General features: G+C 46.4%; 1 protein-coding gene across 4 annotated transcripts in view; it reads right to left on the bottom strand.

The window, feature by feature from the left end:
- The window catches only part of tgfb3 (transforming growth factor, beta 3), a 288,773-nt gene that overhangs the window by 194,091 nt on the left and 81,912 nt on the right, over positions 1-12,770 (bottom strand). The gene's annotated exons all lie outside the window — the stretch shown is intronic.

Genomic DNA, 12,770 nt, shown 5'->3' on the forward strand with positions numbered 1-12,770 from the left:
CTGTGCTAGAATAGCTGTACTAGAATAGCTGCATTAGAATAGTTGTACTAGAATAGCTGCATTAGAATAGCTGTACTAGATTAGCTGCATTAGAATAGCTGTACTACAATAGCTGTACTAGAATAGCTGCACTAGAATAATTGCACTAGAATAGCTGCACTAGAATAGCTGCACTAGAATAGCTGCACTAGAATAGCTGCACTAGAATAGCTGCATTAGAATAGCTGTACTAGAATAGCTGTACTAGAATAGCTGCACTAGAATAGCTGCACTAGAATAGCTGCACTAGAATAGCTGCACTAGAATAGCTGCATTAGAATAGCTGCACTAGAATAGCTGTACTGGAATAGCTGTACTAGAATAGCTGTACTAGAATAGCTGCATTAGAATAGCTGCACTAGAATAGCTGCACTAGAATAGCTGCATTAGAATAGCTGTACTAGAATAGCTGTACTAGAATAGCTGCATTAGAATAGCTGCACTAGAATAGCTGTACTAGAATAGCTGCATTAGAATAGCTGCACTAGAATAGCTGCACTAGAATAGCTGCATTAGAATAGCTGCACTAGAATAGCTGTGCTAGAATAGCTGTGCTAGAATAGCTGTACTAGAATAGCTGCATTAGAATAGTTGTACTAGAATAGCTGTACTAGAATAGCTGCATTAGAATAGCTGTACTAGATTAGCTGCATTAGAATAGCTGTACTAGAATAGCTGTGCTAGTATAGCTGTACCAGAATAGCTGTACTAGAATAGCTGTACTAGAATAGCTGCGCTAGAATAGCTGTGCTAGAATAGCTGTGCTAGAATAGCTGTACTAGAATAGCTGTACTAGAATAGCTGCATTAGAATAGCTGTACTAGAATAGCTGTGCTAGAATAGCTGTGCTAGAATAGCTGTACTAGAATAGCTGCATTAGAGTAGTTGTACTAGAATAGCTGTACTAGAATAGCTGCATTAGAATAGCTGTACTAGAATAGCTGTACTAGTATAGCTGCACTAGAATAGCTGTACTAAAATAGCTGTACTAGAATAGCTGCATTAGAATAGCTGTACTAGAATAGCTGTACTAGAATAGCTGTACTAGAATAGCTTGACAAAGGGCAGATCCTCAACACCACAGCTGGAATGTTCTTGGGCCATTGCTTTTCCTATTCGGTGCATTCTTTTTGTTATCACAAATCTAACACAAACTAAACACCATTCAACACAGACCCAACACAATCCAACACAGACCCAATAGAACCCAACACAGACCCAACACAATCGAATACAGACCCAGCACAATCCGACAGAGCCCCAACACAGACCCTGCACAATCCAACAAAGACTCAATAGAATCCAACACAGACCGAGCACAATCCAACACAGACCAAACACAATCCAACACAGACCGAGCACAATCCAACACGGACCGAGCACAATCCAACACAGACCAAGCACAATCCAACACAGACCAAGCACAATCCAACACGGACCGAGCACAATCCAACACGGACCGAGCACAATCCAACACGGACCGAGCACAATCCAACACAGACCCAATAGAATACAACACAGATCCGCACAATCCAACACAGACCCAACATAATCCAACACAGACCCAACATAATCCAACACAGATCCAACACAATCCAACACAGACCCAGCACAATCCAACACAGACCCAACATAATCCAACACAGACCCAGCACAATCCAACACAGACCCAGCACAACCCAACACAGACCCAGCACAACCCAACACAGACCCAGCACAACCCAACACAGACCCAGCACAATCCAACTCAGAGCCTACACAAACCCAACACAGACCCAATACAGGGGCAGCACGGTAGCATTGTGGATAGCACAATTGCTTCACAGCTTCAGAGTCCCAGGTTCGATTCCGGCTTGGGTCACTGTCTGTGCGAAGTCTGCACGTCCTCCCCGTGTGTGCGTGGGTTTCCTCCGGGTGCTCCGGTTTCCTCCCACAGTCCAAAGATGTGCAGGTTAGGTGGATTGGCCATGATAAATTGCCCTTAGTGTTGGGTGGGGTTACTGGGTTATGGGGATAGGGTGGCGGTGTGGACCTTGGGTAGGGTGCTCTTTCCAAGAGTCGGTGCAGACTCGATGGGCCGAATGGCCTCCTTCTGTACTGTAAATTCTATGATAATCTATGAATAGAACCCAAAACAGACCCAACACAATCCAACACAGACGCAGCACAATCCAACACACACCCAGCAAAATCCAACACAGACCCAGCATAATCCAACACAGACCCAGCATAATCCAACACAGACCCAGCATAATCCAACACAGACCTAACAAAATCCAACACAGATCGAATAGAATCCAACACAGATCCAACACAGACCGTGCACAATCCAACACAATCCAACACAGACCCAGCACAATCCAACATAGACCCAATAGAATCCAACACAGACCCAACACAATCCGACACAGACCCAACATAATCCGACACAAATCCAACACAATCCAACACAGACCCAACACTATCCGACACAGACCCAACATAATCCGACACAGATCCAACACAATCTGACACAGATCCAACACAATCCGACACAGATCCAACACAATCTGACACAGATCCAACATAATCCGACACAGATCCAACACAATCCGACAGACATCCAACACAATTCGACACAGACCCAACACATTTCTACACAGACCCAACACAATCCAACATAGACTCAATAGAAGCCAACACAGACCCAGCACAATCCAACACAGACCCAACACAATCCAACACGGACCAAGCACAATCCAACACGGACCAAGCACAATCCTAATGCAGCAGGGGCATGGGAACCTGGATTGTAGTTTTAGGGTAAGAGAGAATGAGAGTATAGAGGTCAGGAGCACTGATTTGACTTCGCAGGAGGGGGCCAGTGTTCAGGTAGGTGGTTTGAAGTGTGTCTACTTCAATGCCAGGAGTATACGAAACAAGGTAGGGGAACTGGCAGCAGGGGTTGGTACCTGGGACTTCGATGTTGTGGCCATTTCGGAGACATGGATAGAGCAGGGACAGGATGTTGCAGGTTCCGGGGTTTAGGTGTTTTAGTAAGCTCAGAGAAGGAGGCAAAAGAGGGGGAGGTGTGGCGCTGCTAGTCAAGAGCAGTATTACGGTGGCGGAGAGGATGCTAGATGGGGACTCATCTTCCGAGGTAGTATGGGCTGAAGTTAGAAACAGGAAAGGAGAGGTCACCCTGTTGGGAGTTTTTTATAGGCCTCCTAATAGTTCTAGGGATGTAGAGGAAAGGATGGCGAAGATGATCCTGGATAAGAGCGAAAGTAACAGGGTAGTTATTATGGGAGACTTTAACTTTCCAATATTGACTGGAAAAGATATAGTTCGAGTACATTAGATGGGTCGTTTTTTGTACAGTGTGTGCAGGAGGGTTTCCTGAAACAATATGTTGACAGGCCAACAAGAGGCGAGGCCACGTTGGATTTGGTTTTGGGTAATGAACCAGGCCAGGTGTTGGATTTGGAGGTAGGAGAGCACTTTGGGGACAGTGACCACAATTCGGTGACGTTTACGTTAATGATGGAAAGGGATGAGTATACACCGCAGGGCAAGAGTTATAGCTGGGGGAAGGGCAATTATGATGCCATTAGACGTGACTTGGGGGGGATAAGGGTGAGAAGTAGGCTGCAAGTGTTGGGCACACTGGATAAGTGGGGCTTGTTCAAGGTACAGTTACTGCATGTTCTTGATAAGTATGTACCGGTCAGGCAGGGAGGAAGGCGTCGAGCGAGGGAACCGTGGTTTACCAAGGAAGTGGAATCTCTTGTTAAGAGGAAGAAGGAGGCCTATGTGAAGATGAGGTGTGAAGTTTCAGTTGGGGCGATGGATAGTTACAAGGTAGCGAGGAAGGATCTAAAGAGAGAGCTAAGACGAGCAAGGAGGGGACATGAGAAGTATTTGGCAGGAAGGATCACAGAAAACCCAAAAGCTTTCTATAGGTATGTCAGGAATAAGCGAATGACTAGGGAAAGAGTAGGACCAGTCAAGGACAGGGATGGGAAGTTGTGTGTGGAGTCTGAAGAGATAGGCGAGGTACTAAATGAATATTTTTCGTCAGTATTCACTCAGGAAAAAGATAATGTTGTGGAGGAGAATGCTGAGCCCCAGGCTAATAGAATAAATGGCATTGAGGTACGTAGGGAAGAGGTGTTGGCAATTCTGGACAGGCTGAAAATAGATAAGTCCCCGGGACCTGATGGGATTTATCCTAGGATTCTCTGGGAGGCCAGGGAAGAGATTGCTGGACCTTTGGCTTTGATTTTTAGGTCATCATTGGCTACAGGAACAGTGCCAGAGGACTGGAGGATAGCAAATGTGGTCCCTTTGTTCAAAAAGAGCAGCAGAGACAACCCCGGCAACTATAGACCGGTGAGCCTCACGTCTGTAGTGGGTAAAGTCTTGGAGGTGATTATAAGAGACAAGATTTATAATCATCTAGATAGGAATAATATGATCAGGGATAGTCAGCATGGCTTTGTGAAGGGTAGGTCATGCCTCACAAACCTTATCGAGTTCTTTGAGAAGGTGACTGAACAGGTAGACGAGGGTAGGGCAGTTGATGTGGTGTATATGGATTTCAGCAAAGCGTTTGATAAGGTTCCCCATGGTAGGCTATTGCAGAAAATACGATCGAGGGGTTTAGGGTGGTTTATATATAGAATAACAGATACCCGGGAGTGAGTTACAGACTGGAATCTAATCGAGGGGTTCGGGGTGGTTTATATATAGATAATTGAGAAGGTTCCCCACGGTAGGCTATTGCAGAAAATACGGAGGCTGGGGATTGAGGGTGATTTAGAGATGTGGATCAGAAATTAGCTAGCTGAAAGAAGACAGAGGGTGGTGGTTGATGGGAAATGTTCAGAATGGAGTTCTGTCACAAGTGGAGTACCACAAGGATCTGTTCTGGGGCCGTTGCTGTTTGTCATTTTTATCAATGACCTAGAGGAAGGCGCAGAAGGGTGGGTGAGTAAATTTGCAGACGATACTAAAGTCGGTGGTGTTGTCGACAGTGTGGAAGGATGTAGCAGGTTACAGAGGGATATAGATAAGCTGCAGAGCTGGGCTGAGAGGTGGAAAATGGAGTTTAATGTCGAGAAGTGTGAGGTGATTCACTTTGGAAGGAATAACAGGAATGCGGAATATTTGGCTAATGGTAAAGTTCTTGAAAGTGTGGATGAGCAGAGGGATCTAGGTGTCCATGTACATAGATCCCTGAAAGTTGCCACCCAGGTTGATAGGGTTGTGAAGAAGGCCTATGGAGTGTTGGCCTTTATTGGTAGAGGGATTGAGTTCCGGAGTCAGGAGGTCTTGTTGCAGCTGTACAGAACTCTGGTACGGCCGCATTTGGAGTATTGCGTACAGTTCTGGTCACCGCATTATAGGAAGGACGTGGAGGCTTTGGAGCGGGTGCAGAGGAGATTTACCAGGATGTTGCCTGGTATGGAGGGAAAATCTTATGAGGAAAGGCTGATGGACTTGAGGTTGTTTTCGTTGGAGAGAAGAAGGTTAAGAGGAGACTTAATAGAGGCATACAAAATGATCAGGGGGTTGGATAGGGTGGACAGTGAGAGACTTCTCCCGCGGATGGAAATTGCTGGCACGAGGGGTGATAGCTTTAAACTGAGGGGTAATAGATATAGGACAGAGGTCAAAGGTAGGTTCTTTACGCAAAGAGTAGTGAGGCCGTGGAATGCCCTACCTGCTACAGTAGTGAACTCGCCAACATTGAGGGCATTTAAAAGTTTATTGGATAAACATATGGATGATAATGGCATAGTGTAGGTTAGATGGCTTTTGTTTTGGTGCAACATCGTGGGCCGAAGGGCCTGTACTGCGCTGTATTGTTCTATGTTCTAATCCAACATGGACCGAGCACACTCCAACTCAGACCCAACATAATCCAACACAGACCCAGCACAATCCAACTCAGACCCAATAGAATACAACACAGACCCGCACAATCCAACACAGACACAACATAATCCAACACAGACCCAGCACAATCCGACACAGACCCAATAGTATCCGACACAGACCCAGAACAATCCAACATAGACCCAATAGAATCCATCACAGACCCAACACAATCCGACACAGACCTAACATAATCCGACACAGATCCAACACAATCCAACACAGATCCAACACAATCCGACACAGTTCCAACACAATCCGACAGAGATCCAACACAATCCGACACACACCCAGCACAATCCAACACAGACCCAGCACAATCCAACTCAGACCCAACACAATCCAACTCAGACCCAACACACACACACCACAATCCAACACAGACCCAATAGAACCCGACACAGACCCAGCACAATCCAACACAGGCCCAGCATTATCCAACACAGGCCCAACACAATCCAACACAGGCCCAATAGAACCCAACACAGACCCAGCACAATCCAACACAGACCCAGAACAATCCAACACAGACCCAACACAATCCAACACAGACCCAACACAGACCCAATTGAACCCAACACAGACTCAACACAGACCCAGCACAATCCAACACAGACCCAGCATAATTCAACACAGACCCAGCATAATCCAACACAGACCCAACACAATCCAACACAGACCGAATAGAATCCAACACAGACCCAATAAAATCCAACACAATCCAACACAGACCCAATAGGATCCAACACAGACCCAACACAAACTGGATTAACAAAAGCCAATGTGATCCAATATAATCTAACAGACCCAACATAATACAACACAGATTACAAATGATCCAATTTAGGTCTAATATAGTTCAATACAAATCATATTCCAACACAATCCAACATGGAACCAATACAGGCCCCAAATAATCTGACACAAACCCAACACAATCCATCATGAAGCCAACACAATCCAACACAGTCTCAACATGGACCCAAGGCAATCAACACGGATTCAACACAATACAGCATGAACCCAATGCAATCCAACATGGACCCAATACAGACCCAAAGTAATCTGACACAGACTCAACACAATCCAGCAAGGACCCAACGTAATCCAGCACAGACCCAATGCAATCCAACACGGACCCAATGTAATCCAACACAGACCCAATACAGACCCAAAATAATCCAACACAGACTCAACACAATCCAGCACAGACCGAATGAAATCCAACACGGACCCAAGGCAATCCAACACGGACCCAAGGCAATCCAACACGGACCTAAGGCAATACACACGGACACAATACAATCCAACAAGGATCCAACGCAATCCAACATGGCCCCAATACAAACCCAAAATAATTAAACACAGACCATGCAATCTAACACAAACAGAATACAGAACCAGCACAATCCAACACAGACCCAACAGAATCTAGCATAGACCCAATGCAATCCAACACAGACCCAAGGCAATTCAACACAGACCCAAGGCAATTCAACACAGACCCAAGGCAATCCAACATGGACCTACGGCAATACACACGGACACAACACAATCCAACATGGGCCCAAAAAAAACCCCAAATAATTAAACACAGACCATGCAACCTAACACAGACAGAATACAGAACCAGCACAATCTGACACAGATCCAACACAATCCGACACAGATCCAACACAATCCGACACAGATCCAACACAATCCGACACAGATCCAACACAATCCGACACAGATCCAACACAATCCGACACAGATCCAACACAATCCGACACAGATCCAACACAATCCGACACAGATCCAACACAATCCGACACAGATCCAACACAATCCGACACAGATCCAACACAATCCGACACAGATCCAACACAATCCGACACAGATCCAACACAATCCGACACAGATCCAACACAATCCGACACAGATCCAACACAATCCGACACAGATCCAACACAATCCGACACAGATCCAACACAATCCGACACAGATCCAACACAATCCGACACAGATCCAACACAATCCGACACAGATCCAACACAATCCGACACAGATCCAACACAATCCGACACAGATCCAACACAATCCGACACAGATCCAACACAATCCGACATAGGCCCAGCACAATCCGACACAATCCTACACAGACCCAGCACAATCCAACTCAGACCCATCACACAACCAACACAATCCATCACAGACCCAATAGAACCCAACACAGACCCAACACAATCCAACACAGACCCAGCACAATCCAACACAGACCCAGCACAATCCAACACTGACCCAGCAAAATCCAACACAGACCCAGCATAATCCAACACAGACTCAACTCAATCCAACACAGACCCAGCATAATCCAACACAGACTCAGCTCAATCCAACACAGACCCAGCACAATCCAATACAGACCCAGCACAATCCAATACAGACCCAGCACAATCCAACACAGACCTAGCATAATCCAACACAGACCCAGCATAATCCAACATAGACGCAGCACAATCCAACACAGACCTAACAAAATCAAACACAGACTGAATAGAATCCATCACAGATCCAACACAAATCCAACACAGACCTTGCACAATCTAACATAGACTCAATAGAATCCAACACAATCCAACACAGACTGAGCACAATCCAACACGGACCGAGCACAATCCAACAAGGACCGAGCACAATCCAACAAGGACCGAGCACAATCCAACAAGGACCGAGCACAATCCAACATGGACCGAGCACAATCCAACATGTACCAAGCACAAACCAACACAGACCCAATAGAATCAAACACAGACCCACACAATCCAACCCAGACCCAACATCATCCAACCCAGACCCATCACAATCCGACACAGATCCAACACAATCCGACACAGATCCAACACAATCCGACACAGATCCAACACAATCCGACACAGATCAAACACAATGCGACACAGTTCCAACACAATCCGACAGAGATCCAACACAATCTGACACAGGCCCAGCACAATCTGACACTGTCCCAGCACAATCCAAAATAGACCCAGCACAATCCGACACAGACACAGCACAGTCCGACACAGACCCAGCACAATCCAACACAGACCCAATAGAACCCAGCACAATCCAACACAGAAACAACACAATCCAACACAGACCCAACACAATCCAACACAGACCCAGCACAATCCAACACTGACCCAGCAAAATCCAACACAGACCGAGCATAATCCAACACAGACTCAACTCAATCCAACACAGACCCAGCACAATCCAATACAGACCCAGCACAATCCAATACAGACCCAGCATAATCCAACACAGACCCAGCACAATCCAACACAGACCTAACAAAATCAAACACAGACCGAATAGAATCCATCACAGATCCAACACAAATCCAACACAGACCTTGCACAATCCAACATAGACGCAATAGAATCCAACACAATCCAACACAGACTGAGCACAATCCAACACGGACCGAGCACAATCCAACACGGACCGAGCACAATCCAACAAGGACCGAGCACAATCCAACAAGGACCGAGCACAATCCAACATGGACCGAGCACAATCCAACATGGACCGAGCACAATCCAACACAGACCCAATAAAATACAACACAGACCCACACAATCCAACCCAGACCCAACATCATCCAACCCAGACCCAACACAATCCGACACAGATCCAACACAATCCGACACAGATCCAAAAAATCCGACACAGATCCAACACAATCCGACACAGATCCAACACAATCCGACACAGATCAAACACAATCCGACACAGATCAAACACAATCCGACACAGATCAAACACAATCCGACACAGATCAAACACAATCCGACACAGTTCCAACACAATCCGACAGAGATCCAACACAATCTGACACAGGCCCAGCACAATCTGACACTGTCCCAGCACAATCCAAAATAGACCCAGCACAATCCGACCCAGACACAGCACAGTGCGACACAGACCCAGCACAATTCAACACAGACCTAATAGAACCCAGCACAATCCAACACAGAAACAACACAATCCAACACAGACCGAGCACAATCCAACACGGACCGAGCAATCCAACATGGGCCCAATAAAAACTAAAAATAATTAAACACAGACCATGCAATCTAACACAGACCCAACACAATCCAACACAGACCGAGCACAATCCAACACGGACCGAGCAATCCAACATGGGCCCAATAAAAACTAAAAATAATTAAACACAGACCATGCAATCTAACACAAACAGAATACAGAACCAGCACAATCCAACACAGACCCAACAGAATCTAGCATGGACCCAATGCATCCAACACAGACCCAAAGCAATCCATCACAGACCCAAGGCAATCCAACACGGACCTAAGGCAATACACACGGACACAACACAATCCAACATGGGCCCAATAAAAACCCCAAATAATTAAACACGGACCATGCAATCTAACAGACAGAATACAGAACCAGCACAATCTGATACAGATCCAACACAATCCGACACAGATCCAACACAATCCGACACAGATCCAACACAATCCGACACAGATCCAACACAATCCGACACAGATCCAACACAATCCGACACAGATCCAACACAATCCGACACAGATCCAACAGAATCCGACACAGATCCAACAGAATCCGACACAGACCCAATAGAACCCGACATAGACCCAACACAATCCAACACAAACCCAACACAATCCTACACAGACCCAGCACAATCCAACTCAGACCCATCACATACCCAACACAATCCATCACAGACCCAATAGAACCCAACACAGACCCAACACAATCCAACACAGACCCAGCACAATCCAACAGAGACCCAGCACAATCCAACACTGACCCAGCAAAATCCAACACTGACCCAGCAAAATCCAACACAGACCCAGCATAATCCAACACAGACCCAGCATAATCCAACACAGACCCAGCACAATCCAATACAGACCCAGCACAATCCAATACAGACACAGCACAATCCAATACAGACCCAGCACAATCCAACACAGACCTAGCATAATCCAACACAGACGCAGCACAATCCAACACAGACCTAACAAAATCAAACACAGACCGAATAGAATCCATCACAGATCCAACACAAATCCAACACAGACCCTGCACAATCCAACATAGACTCAATAGAATCCAACACAATCCAACACAGACTGAGCACAATCCAACACGGACCGAGCACAATCCAACAAGGACCGAGCACAATCCAACATGGACCGAGCACAATCCAACATGGACCGAGCACAATCCAACATGGACCGAGTACAATCCAACATAGACCCAATAGAATACAACACAGACCCACACAATCCAACCCAGACCCAACATCATCCAACCCAGACCCAACACAATCCAACACAATCCAACACAGATCCAACACAATCCGACACAGGCCCAGCACAATCTGACACTGTCCCAGCACAATCCAAAATAGACCCAGCACAATCCGACCCAGACACAGCACAGTCCGACACAGACCCAGCACAATTCAACACAGACCTAATAGAACCCAGCACAATCCAACACAGAAACAGCACAATCCAACACAGACCCAGCACAATCCAACACAGACCCAGCACAATCCAATACAGACCCAGCACAATCCAATACAGACCCAGCATAATCCAACACAGACCTAGCATAATCCAACACAGACCCAGCATAATCCAACATAGACGCAGCACAATCCAACACAGACCTAACAAAATCAAACACAGACCGAATAGAATCCATCACAGATCCAACACAAATCCAACACAGACCCTGCACAATCCAACATAGACTCAATAGAATCCAACGCAGACTGAGCACAATCCAACACGGACCGAGCACAATCCAACAAGGACCGAGCACAATCCAACAAGGACCGAGCACAATCCAACATGGACCGAGCACAATCCAACATGGACCGAGCACAATCCAACATGGACCGAGCACAATCCAACACGGACCCAATAGAATACAACACAGACCCACAAAATCCAACCCAGACCCAACACAATCCAACACAGATCCAACACAATCCGACACAGATCCAACACAATCCGACAGAGATCCAACACAATCTGACACAGGCCCAGCACAATCTGACACTGTCCCAGCACAATCCAAAATAGACCCAGCACAATCCGACCCAGACACAGCACAGTGCGACACAGACCCAGCACAATTCAACACAGACCTAATAGAACCCAGCACAATCCAACACAGAAACAACACAATCCAACACAGACCCAGCACAATCCAACACAGACCCAGCACAATCCAACTCAGACCCAACACAGACCCAACACAATCCAACACAGACCCAATAGAACCCAACACAGACCCAGCACAATCCAACACAGACCCAGTGCAATCCAACACAGACCCAGCACAATCCAACACAGACCCAGCACTATCCAACACAGACCCAGCATAATCCAACACAGACCCAACATAATCCAACACAGGCCCAATAGAACACCAACACAGACCCAGCACAATCCAACACAGATCCAGTTCAATCCAAGACAGACACAGCACAATCCAACACAGACCCAGAACAATCCAACACAGACCCAGAACAATCCAACACAGACCCAACACAATCCAACACAGACTCAACACAATCCAACACAGACCCAACACAATCCAACACAGACCCAACACAATCCAACACAGACTAAACACAGACCCAGCACAATCCAACAGAGACCCAACACAATCCAATACAGACCCAGCACAATCCAATACAGACCCAGCACAATCTAACACAGACCCAGCACAATCCAACACAGACCTAACAAAAT

The sequence above is a fragment of the Scyliorhinus torazame genome, chromosome 2, assembly GCF_047496885.1.
Source record: "Scyliorhinus torazame isolate Kashiwa2021f chromosome 2, sScyTor2.1, whole genome shotgun sequence".
Lineage (NCBI taxonomy): Eukaryota > Metazoa > Chordata > Chondrichthyes > Carcharhiniformes > Scyliorhinidae > Scyliorhinus > Scyliorhinus torazame.